This window comes from Vulpes vulpes, chromosome 9 (genome assembly GCF_048418805.1).
Source record: "Vulpes vulpes isolate BD-2025 chromosome 9, VulVul3, whole genome shotgun sequence".
In the NCBI taxonomy this organism is placed as follows: domain Eukaryota; kingdom Metazoa; phylum Chordata; class Mammalia; order Carnivora; family Canidae; genus Vulpes; species Vulpes vulpes.
In genome coordinates this window covers 106,900,287-106,911,683 of record NC_132788.1, presented here as the reverse complement: position 1 = coordinate 106,911,683, position 11,397 = coordinate 106,900,287, and positions in this window count along the sequence as shown.

Here is an 11,397-nt window from a genome sequence, read left to right as displayed (position 1 = left end):
CCATCACCTGTCGTTTTTACCAGCGACCTGGGTAAAGAGGCTGAGGCGCTGAAAGCGACCTCATCTGCCACTCGGGAGCCACATCTGGGGGAACAGAACTATGTCTGGGTTCGAGGTGGACCACGAAAAGCCCCCCAATGCACGCTGAGTGTCCTGGCAGCCCGGCCCGGACAGTTCTGTGCACGCTCTCGAAGGCCAGCTGGCTTAACGGGGACAGAGGTCCAGTCTGGGAGGATGAGAGCCTTCCGGAGACGGGAGGGGGGCATGGCCACGCAGCCCCGGGAGACTACCCGGTGCCCACTGAGCTGCACACGTAGAAAGGGTTAAAATGGCAACTGTTATGCAATATGTAATTTACTACAATTATTTTTTTTTAAGTGGGATGGGGGGTGGGGTGGGTGGGGTGGGTGGAAAGTCAGTTGACTTAACTGCAAGGCGGGGTCCTGGATGGGGTCAAGAAACAGAAATAGGCCTTGGTGGGAAAACTGGTGTCACCCAAATCCAGGACAGGGTTGTCCTGGTTGGGGTTTATGGATGTTGGTCCCCAGCTGTGGCCAGTACAAGTGGGGACATAGGATGTTGGCTTCGGGGGAAGCCGGGTGAGGGGCATGGGGGAAGTTTCTCCAGAGTCTTCGCGACTTTTCTGTAAAATTCTAAAATTTTTCCAAAGTGAAACTTAGCAGCCAAAGAGAGCAAAGCGTGGAGGCTACGCGGGCAGGTACATTTGTCAGACCCCTCAAACTACAGACTTAATAACTGTGCATTTTACTGTCTCTGGCCTGTATCTTAATTTTTGTAAAGATTTTATTTATTTGAGAGAGAGAGAGAGAACATGAGCCGGGGGAGCGGTGGGGGAGAGAGAGAAGCAGGCTCCCCGCTGAGCAGGCTCCATTCAGGACCCCCGGGATCATGACCTGAGCTGGAGGCAGACCCTTTACCGACTGAGCCAATCCGGGTGTCCTCACCCTATACACGTTAGTTTAAAGATACCAGCGAAAAAAGTGGCACGATGGAAAACTTCTAAAGATATGCGTAGCTTCTGGCCCAGGGATTCTGCATTTAAAAATTCACCAAAAGGAAACATTTTGGGGTGGCTTCAAGACGGAGCTGCAAGGATGTTCAGCGGAGCGTTGTTTATAAAAGCAAAATAGGGGGAGGCGATGCAAATGTCCTGTGGCAGGAGTTTGGGTAACAAAATACGCAGCGGTGATACGCAGGATACTTGACCACCTGGTAAAGCCTGGGGACTGAGCGCCTGGAAGGAGAACCGGCCCAGTCAGAAGCAAAGCCAGAAGCCGTCTCCAGAGTGCCCCCGTGTCCACTGGCTCACGTCCACAGAATACTACTCAGCTGCTAACAATGATCTTGAACATGAATACATCTTACATGAGGGAGACGGTTAGGCTATCGTCCCTGGAAAAGTGGGTTAGCAACCCGGACATTTTAAAATGTCTCCATTAGGGGCGCCTGGCTGGCCCGGTCAGAACAGTGCAGGACTCTTGATCTCCGGCTGTGAGTTCCAGCCCCACACTGGGCACAGAGGTTACTTAAAAATAAAATCTTTTTTTTTTTTTTAAGATTTTAATTTATTTATTCATGAGAGACACACACAGAGAGAGAGAGAGACAGGCAGAGACACAGGCAGAGGGAGAAGCAGGCTCCCTGCAGGGAGCCTGACGGGGGACTTGATCACAGATCTCCAGGATCAGGCCCTGGGCTGAAGGCGGCGCTAAACCGCTGAGCCACCTGGGCTGCCCTAAAAATAAAATCTTAAAAAAAAAAAAAAAAAAAACCAACCCAGACGCCTGGGTGGCTCAGCGTGGTTAAGCGTCTGCCTTCAGCTCAGGGCGTGATCCTGGGGTCCCAGGTTCAAGTCCCACATCGGGCTCCCTGCAGGGAGCCTGCTTCTCCCTCTGCCTGTGTCTCTGCCTCTCTCTGTGTCTCTCATGAATAAATAAAATCTTTTTTTTTAAATTATTTTTTATTATTTATTTATGTAGTCATACAGAGAGAGAGAGAGAGGCAGAGACATAGGCAGAGGGAGAAGCAGGCTCCATGCACCGGAAGCCCGACGTGGGACTCGATCCCGGGTCTCCAGGATCGCGCCCTGGGCCAAAGGCAAGCGCCAAACCGCTGCGCCACCCAGGGATCCCGAATAAATAAAATCTTAAAAAAAAATAATGCAACTGAATGTCAATTCTACCTCAATTAAAAATAGTGCACCTGAGCTCCTGAAAAAGCGCATATGATTTCGGGCCATAATACTGGAGGTCTAGTGCTCAGGTCAAGGGAGGTGGTGGTCTTGCCAAAGCACTGGGGGATGAGACCAGGAGGCCGACGGGAAGCAAGTGCCGGCAAGGAGAGACAGGCGGACCGACAGCCGGGCCTACCTCGCCGGAGCTTTCTGTATGGCTGGCCCGTGGAGGAGGGAATTGATGCCGGAGAGCACCGAGGGGGGGGTGGCAGGCCAGCTCTTGTCCTACCTGGGCCTCTACCTACTGCCTGGCGGCGGCTCGGGCTCAGTCCCCACAGCCTGTGCTCTAGCCCCGGGCGGCCAGAGGCGCGCATGCTCCCGAGTTTCCTGGAAGCCTCACGGGGAACCCTTCCACCAGACTCATTAGGTCCGGTTCCAAAGTGCCAACAGGGCTGCTGAGGCTTAAATCAGAGAATCCAGAGCAAAGTTCAATTCCTAAAATCATGTTGGTGTTTGCACACCCGTGTTCATAGCCGACTATTCACAGTGGCCATAAGGTGCAAGCAACCCAGCGGTGTCCATCGACAGATGAAAGGATGACTGCAGTGTGGCCCGTCCACACCCGGGATACGATCCAGCCTCGGGGAGGAAGGGACCCCGACACCTGCCCCCACGCGGACGGACCCCGAGGACACCGGGCTCAGGGAGGGGACCCAGACCCAGAAGGACACCTCCCGCAGGACCCCACTCCCAGGAGGTCCCCAGAGGAGGCCCCTGCACAGAGACAGAGAGGAGGTGGGGGAGCCAGGGGTGGGGCGGGGGGCAGGGGTCAGTGCTTCCTGGGGACAGGGCCTCCGTGTGGGGAGATGGAAGGTTCTGGAGACGGTGGGGGGGGGGGTGCTCCGTGCCCTGAGCTGTGCGCCTAGAGACGGTTACAGTGATGGCTTATGTATATTTTACAAAATAAAAATATCAGAGTTCTGATCTTTTTTTTTTTTTTTTTTCTTTTTTCAAGACTAAAATGAAGGGAAGCAAAGAACATTAGGGTCCGACTCCAGGGGCAGGGGCCAGCGAGGACACTAGGAAAAGGGAAGGCGCGCACTGCCCCCCCTCCCCAGTCCTGCTGGGGCGGCTGCGCTGACCCTGTCGTGGGGACTTCGCGGGTCACAGGTGCCCGGCAAACCCGGGGCCTGCAGCCTGCTGGGGCGCCAGAGGCCCCTCGGCTCCCGCCGCACGAAGTCCCCTCCCACTCGGGCTCCTCCCAGGTCCCCGGGCTCCACCCGAACGTGCTCCCGGGCACAGCTAACATTTAACCAGCACACCCAGGGCGGCCAAACCAGGTGCGCAAGTCCGAGGCCTCCGGTTCTAGTTGGCAGGTCGCGGCTGCGCGCGGCGCCCCAGGCCTCTCCCAGGCCGGCCCCTGCGCACGCAGGTCGGGGCTTCTGAGCAGCTGGCTCGCGGAGGGGGGGGGGGGGGCTGCGCGCACCTGGGGGCGCCTCCCGCGGGCTGTTTAGGCTTGGTCCGCGGGGCGGAGGGAGGCAGGTTTTTCTGGCACCGCTGGTGCCGCTTACCCCGCTGGCAGCTCAGTGTTCCCATCCGTGCAATGGGCCTCCCAGCCCACTACCTGCTGCTGCGCCTCCCTTTGGCCCCTCTCTGCTGCCGCGCCCTGGCTCCCAGACGCCCCCGCGTGCTGGGCTGGACGAGGACTCCAGGGCCCCTCGGATCCCTGCAGAGGCCTCCAAGGCCAGGGGCCCAGCCTGCCTGCCTGCCTTTGCGGCCTGGCCCAGAGCTGTGTCCCTGCCATTCCCTCCCCAGCCTGGCCCCACCTGGTAGGACTTAGCTGAGGGCTGGGGTCCTGAGAGAGGCTGATTTCCCCCCCTCCCAGGCGCCCCTCCAGGGACAGAGGCTGAGGTCTGGTGACATCCATGGTTGTGACACTAGGGGGTGCTCCTGGCATCACGGGGGTGGGGTGGGGGGTGCCGCTGAACCCCCCCAACTGTGCTCGGGATGGGGGTGGGGGGAATGGAGGGGCCCCAAAGGCCACAGTGCCGATGGGGAGCCCCCCGGCCTGGGTCTAACTTCAATCCTGCCTGCTGCCTCTGTGCGCTCCGCAGGCGAGGACAACCTGCCCCATGGTCAGGACAAGCCAGGACTTGAGCCACCCGCTGCCCGCTGCCCCTGCTGCCCCAGGCGGCCTGTCTCCACTCCCGGCCTCAGCTTTCCATCGGGGCACTGGGCCTGAAGCTGGAGCTGGATAAGGAGGGAAGCCTCACAGACGGTTCCCAGGGGTGGGGGGTCGGCTTTGCCTGGGGGAGCCCCAAGAGGACCAGGCGGGTCCCGGCATATGCCCCTTAACCCCAGCGCAGACGGTGGGCGAGCAGGAGAGACCAGGCCGCGGGGTGGGGGTGGGGTGGGGTGGGGTGGGGGGAGCCGGGACAACACTGCTGCATTTCTGGTCCGAGTTCTTTCTTTTTTTAAAATCACCGCAGTTGAAGGAGGGACTCCTCCCTCCGTCGGGCGCCTGCCACGTGGGCCGCCAGCGGCCGCCCCGGTCCCCCCCCTCCCTGGGCTGGGCCCTCCGGCAGGAGCTTTGGTTTCACTTTGGTGCCACCGGTTTCACTTTCGGGCAGGAGGGGAAGGAGAGGCAGAGCGAGGATGGAGGGCGCACAGGGGGCTCCGGGGCCACAGGCTCAGCCGCTGATCCCGGGGGGCTGCCTCTTGCAGCTCCCAGCCTGACCCTCCTGGGGCCTGGGGCTGCCCTTCCCCTGGGGGTCAAGGTCAAAGGGTCAAGGTCAAGTGCTCTACGTGACTGTGGGCGGGGCAGGCAGCCTCCTCCCTCTCGGCTCCTTTCCCCAAGCCCACCCCCTGCAAAGTGGGGCCGAGAGTCACGTCCACTGGCGGACACACAGGCCAGCCCCACCGTGTCCCCAGTGGGAGCGGGTGGGGCAAGGTGGAAGTCGCGTCAGCTGACTTTGCCCCGTGAGGGACCCTTGGCCCAGAAACCACTAGGAAGGAGGCCCCGTGGGCTGAGTCTGGGCCTGGATGTGTGTGTGTTGGCGGGGGAGGACAGTGTCCCCGAGGCCACCTGCCACGGCATCTGTCTGGCAGACCCAGGCTGGAAGCCCAGCTGCCCGGCTTGCCTTCCGGCGCACCTGCCTGGCCCTGGGACTTGGTGTTTTCATCTGTGAAATGGGCGTGGCCTCCTTCCTTAGGGCCCCCCCCCGCGCCCCCCGCAGGGCCCTGCCACCCTTCTGCGTGGTGGGGTCCACAGCCTGTGAACAGGCCCACGGCCTTTTAAGCCTGGCTGAGAGCCACGCCAGGGCAGGAACGGGGGCCCACTCCCCGCTCTCCCGGGCTCGAGGCTCAGGGCCTGGTAGAGGACTTGCCAGACAGGACCGGAGAGTCGCCCGAGGCCTGCCAGTAGCAGGCGGGCAGGAGAGACGATGTGTGTGCCAGTGGGAGGGGGTGGCTTGTTTTTCTAATAACAGCTTTATCGAGATATAATTCACTTACTATATAGTTCGCCCACTGAAAGTGTATAATTCTACTAGTTGTTAGTCTGTCCGTGGTGCTGGGCAACCACTGCCACTATCTAATTCTGGAACATTCCATCACTCCAAAAGAAGCCCCGTCCTCATCAGCCATCACCACCCAGCCTCCGGCCCCCACGAGCCCCCTTCCGGTCCGTGGACGAGCCTGTCCTGGACGTGTCACACATGTGGAGTCACATCCCGTGTAACCTCCTGTGTCCGGTTCCCTCCCTGAGCATCGTGGGCTCGGAGCCCGTCCCCGGGGCAGCGTGTGGCGCCTCGCCCCTGTTCGCGGCCGAGAGACGTGCCCGCGCGTCGGGGACACACTGTGTGTATCTGCTCTCAAGCTGACGGGCATGTGGACTGTTTGCACTCTGGGCTCCTGTGAATCATGTTGCTGTGAGTGAGGGCAGGTGTTAAGGTACCAAAACAAGTGTTGATTAGTGTGTGTCCACCCACAGTGAGTGATGTTTGGGCACCCTGTGTTTTGTGGGGTAACAAGCACCATAAAGTACAGAAGGGAGGAGCACCCAGCGGAGGGGCCCTGGTACCGGGGCGGCCAGGTCTCTGCTGGGCTCCGGGGAACCCCCCCCCCCCCCCCCGCCCCGCACTCTCGAGGTTGGCCCAGTTGTGAAGCCGGAACTCCCCAACTGAGGACTGAGAGGCTCCCAGAACCTCAGGGGCCCACCTTGGGTGCTGCCCGACAGCAGGGGGCCAGGCGGGCTGGGAACACAGGTCTGGAAAGTGGTCCCTTCCTTCCCTTTAAGGGGGAGGATCACTGGGCTCACTGGGCTGCAAAGGGCAGGGAAGGGAGGGGAGGGGCCGGGAGGGGAAGGAGGGCAGGGGAGGAGTTTCCTCCTTTGGCCAGTGGGCGGGTGGCTCCCCTTCACCTGTGCCCTGTGCCCTGCCTCCCTGGGCAGGGGTCACCCCCCCACCCCGCCACTGGGGCAGGGGAGGAGAATGAGGGGTCACACAGGGTCTGCTTCCTATCCTTTGGGAGCCACTTCCTACTCTTTAATGTGGGGTGAAGGCAGGAGACAGCACGCCCAGGGGTTCATTCCAGCATCCCTCCTGACCCCGCACCCCAGGACCCTGGGCCTCGGCCTGGCCAAGGCACCTCCCAGGTCCCCGCGCTGGGACCCCATCCCTCTGCGGACCAGCCAGAAATCCAGCCCAAATCCAGGCGTCATGCGTGGGGAACCGAGTCCAGCGCCCGATCACGTGCGCAGTGGCCACTTGCGCGTCATCTCTGGGGAGGTGCCCATCCACATCGCCTGCCGGCTTCTTAACTGGGTGCTGAGCCGTGAGGATTCCTTCCACACCGGGCGCTAGACCCGGCCCCAGGCAGCTTCTGCAAGTGTCCCCTCCCGCTCTGCGGCTTGTCCCTTGACGGGGTCCTTTCCCGCACCGACTGTTTAACGTCGATCGGTCCAGCTCACCTACGTTTTCACGCGCTGCTTGTGCTCATGTGTCGTGTTGAAGAGCCCACTGCCAAGTCCGAGGCCGCAGAGATGGGAGGTGGGAAAGTCCAACAAAGTAGTGATGCTGAAGGTCCTGGGGAGGTCTGGCAGCCCTTGGCAGGGGGCAGGGGGCAGGAGAAGGCGGCCCTGAGCGGGGATGTTTGTCTGGAGCCTGAAGTTCCTGCAGGAGCTGGGGGGGGAGGGGGGCGATGAGAGAAGCTTCCAGAACAGGGAGTAGCAGGTGCAAAGACAGGGAGAAGAGTGAGAGTGAGAGATGCGCACCTCCCCCCCCAGCGCCCCCCCTCGCCTCTCCTCGCCCCGGTGACCCCTGGGTAGCCCCTGCGTTTGCACCCTGGGCCCTAGGGCCCCACGGGCTTGGGGGCGGTCACGGGGCTGTGTTTGGAAATGTCCTGGGTCCCTATGAAAAAACCCAAGCCTGTCAGTGGGAGAGGAGATGGGGGTCAGGGCAGGGGGAGGCTGCGAGCGGCCACACGGGGGGCTGCGAGGGAGGCTCCCGGAGAAGGGGAGTTCTGGGCTGATGCCCGCCAGTCAGCGAGCAGGAGCGGGCAGGCTCAGAGGCAGCAGAACGGAAGCCGTGCCGGGTGGGCTTCGTCCTCTGAGGGGAAGGGGGGACCCAGGACAGCTGCTCAGGGCCCAGCCCTTACCTCCAACGGGCAGGTCACCTGGACCAGGGCTGTTGTGGAGACAGATCTAAGGGCTGGACCCCGGGGGAGGACGCGCTGGGGCCTCTAGGACGCAGCTCTGAGACCTTAATCCCGCTCGGCTGCACGAGGGGGGCCACGGGGGGGGGCTGGACCACCACGTACCTCGCTCCTTATTAACTCCTCTTCCTAAACCTGTTTGTCTGAGGTTACCGCCCGGCTCGCGGGTGGCAGCTGTCCCTGGCACAGAGCACTGGTTTCTTAGCCAGACGTCCAACTGACCCGCTCCCAGCTCGGCCAGCACCCAGCCCCGCGCCCAGGGCCGGTGTTGGGGGGCGCAGACCTAACAGGCTTCCGCTCCACCTGGGGGGGAGCCCATGTCCCCGCCGTGTTCCCATCGCACCGCCAGACACGAGACGGCAACCCCAGGCGCCTGGGGACCCCCGGCCCCCTCCCCTTCCTGAACCGAGGACCCTCCTCCACCCGCCTCAACCAGGGGGTGGACCCTACTCTGTCCCACCCCCACCCCACCCCCGCCAGGCTAGTCTTCTCCAGGGCCCATTAAATGGGTCCCCTGCTTGGGACACCTTCTGCCCCCGAGGGCTCCCGGTGACCTGCCTTCGCGGGCGGGGGGGCTCTCGGGGAGAACACTCAGTCCCTGGGGTTCTGCATGGCTTTGCCTTTAGTCTTTGGGGCGCCGTGAGGCTGTGGACCCCCAGTGGGGCCCGCAGAACCGCCCCGACTATCCCACTATCCGCGGATTGAAGACGGTGACCGAGTCGGGGGAAAGCTCGGCCACGGGGACGGCAGGATGGCCAGCCTTTGTGTGTGTGGGGGGGTGGGTGGGGGTGGGGGTGGGGGGTGGATCCTCTGGTCAGGTCCCCCGTCGCCTTGGGCAAGCAGCCCCTCCTCTCCGGGGTCAGACCTGTGCGGCCCACAGGATGGGGTGAAGGGAGAAGGGGCTCGGGCCGCTGGGGCAGGGCCCGCCCTCTTGGGTGGCCCGGGATGACCCCCTTGGCCGGCGGGGGCGGGGGGGGCACGGAGGCCTGGAGCCCGGGTGGGGGCACAATGCAGTCAGGCCCCAGGTTCCAGCAGGCGCCGCGTCCCCGGGGAGACGGGCCGTGGGCCACAGGCCCCCCTCGCCGGAGGCCCCCGGGGAGCCGGGGCAGAAACCCGAGCCTGAGCTCGGCCGGGTTCAGGCACCGGGGCGGCCTCTTCCTCCTCTGGCCAGCCTGTCGTCGCCATGGGGACAGCAGACCAGGCCGGTCCTCCTCCCACCTGGGCCCGGGCCCGCACACCTGGTCAGCGCCCGGCTGCGGAGGCCGCGGCCTGGCGCCCCTTCCCCCTCCCCGCCCCCACCCGGCCGGGGACCCTGCTTTCTGGGAAGCCCCTGGCGTTTCCTCTGACCTCCGTTAACCCGGAGTCGCGGCCCGCAGAGGGAGGCCCGCTTCCGCCTCTGACCTGAGGCTTCCTGCCCGGCGCACACCTCCACCCAGAGGGCCGGCTGAGCACCCGCGTCTGGACTGCCCACCTTCCAGACGGTTCTGGGCCACCCCTGCCCATACCCCTCTGGGCACACCGTGTCCAGGCTGTGCACGCAGAAGTCCAGTGGTCCAGGCGGGGCTGCCTGGGACACACATGAGCCAGGGTCTGGCCTCTGCCTCTTGGACCATTCAAATGGCTGTAGGATTTCGGGCTGAGTCAGGCTCCCCACTTGGCACTGTCCACCCAGGCAGGTGGTCCTCTGCAGAGGCCGGATGGGGGGCCCTGGGGGCGGAGCCGCACCCCTGGCCCCCATCCCCTGCATGCCAGGAGCTCCCCGGTGTGACCACCACAGAGGTCCCCAGGCATTACCCAGTGTCCCCTGGGGGCAGGACTGCCCTGGGTGAGACCCTGGGTTAGGGCTTCCACCGACCCCCACGCACTGCCTTCCACAGTCATCTGACAGCTGGGGTCCTGGGAGGCTGCACACGTGGCACATCGAGGGTCACGCGGCTCTCAGCTTTGAGAGTTCGAGCCCCTTACTTAAATAAGGGGCACGTGGGGGGCTCAGTGGTGGAGCGTCTGCCTTTGGCTCAGGGCGTGACCCTGGGGTCTTGGGATTGAGTCCCGCATCGGGCTCCCCGCAGGGAGCCTGCTTCTCCCTCTGCCTGGGTCTGCCCCTCTGTTTCTCTTAGGAATAAATAAAATCTTTTAAAAAAATCAGTAAACATAAACACTGAGTAGAAGGGAGGGGGTGACTCAGTCGCTGGGTCACCCTGGTTGTACCCTGACCCCTGGGGAATTACTCTGGCATCTAGTGTGTGCAGAGGCTGGACTCAATTTCTTTTCCAAATAATTAATGCAGGGTCTCCCCCCACCCCACACCATGGCCATTTGGGATCCTTCTCTGTGGGGTCGTCCTGTGCTGACCCGGGCGCCGTGGGGGCGGAGCAGCACCCAAGGCCCCACCCAGCAGATACCAGCAGCTCCCCGTGGGACCACCACAGATGTCCTGCCATGGCCCCGGGTCCCCAGGCTGAGGCCCAGTGGGCTGACGGCCGGAGTGGACACAGAGCACAGCCCATTCGGGCCTGCGCTGCCCGACACAGCTCCTGGCCACATGCGGCCCCTGGGCCCCGTGATGTGACTGCTCTGGGCTGAGGTGTGCTGTGACAGCAAAGGACACGTTGGTTCCAAAGACTTCGTGGAAGATAAAAAAGTAAATAAATAAGTAAAAGGAAGGCCAAATTGGTAATTTCTCCTGTAAAATGTAACACTGCCTCTACCGGGGCGACTGCAACACCATCAGGTTACCTCCACCTGCCTCGCCCCGTCGTGAACGCGGGTGCAGGAGGTTAGCCCGGCGCTGCAAGGGCACACGAGGACCGGGCGGTGACCCCGGCTGGGGGCCCTCGCCCTGACCCACCTCTCCCTGCGCGGAGGAGGGAGCTCGAGCGGGGGTGAACGGAGCCAGGGGGCTTCCCGGGGGGGGGGGGGGGCGCTCAGGACTCCGCGGAGGAGAGCCAGGCGGGGACGCAGGCACGACTCGCGTGCTGGCCTGAGGTGCCCTCCCGAGGACGAAGGCAGCGCGCGGGGACAAGGCCCACGGGATCTTCCTCCAAAGCAAACACAGGAATAAGAAGGCGGAGACAAGTGAGCACACCCAGCGTGCAAGCTTCTGAAGCTCTGATGCGTCTCCCCATTTTTGGACACAGAGGTCAGAAAGACGGGGTGTTAGGGGTCCCGGGGGTTGTGTCCTCAGGGGCCCCTGGACACGGAGGCGGGGTCTTCATTCCGGCTCCCGTCCTAGGCGCTGTCGGGATCCTTCAAGAGCCAGGAAACCCCAACACAGCTGCACAAAACACTCCCTGTTTCCTAGGGGCCACCTTCCACCGACCCCGTCAGGAGATCAGGAGACCCCAAAACAGCTCCTGCACAACCCACGAGGAGCCGGCTCCCCCGCAACAGGGGCCCCGTCCCCGGGTCTGGCTGGCCGGTGGCCTGCAGGGTGTGTGCAGGGGACTGCGGGGTGGTGGGGACTCACCCAGGGGTGCTGGCCTAGGTACCCC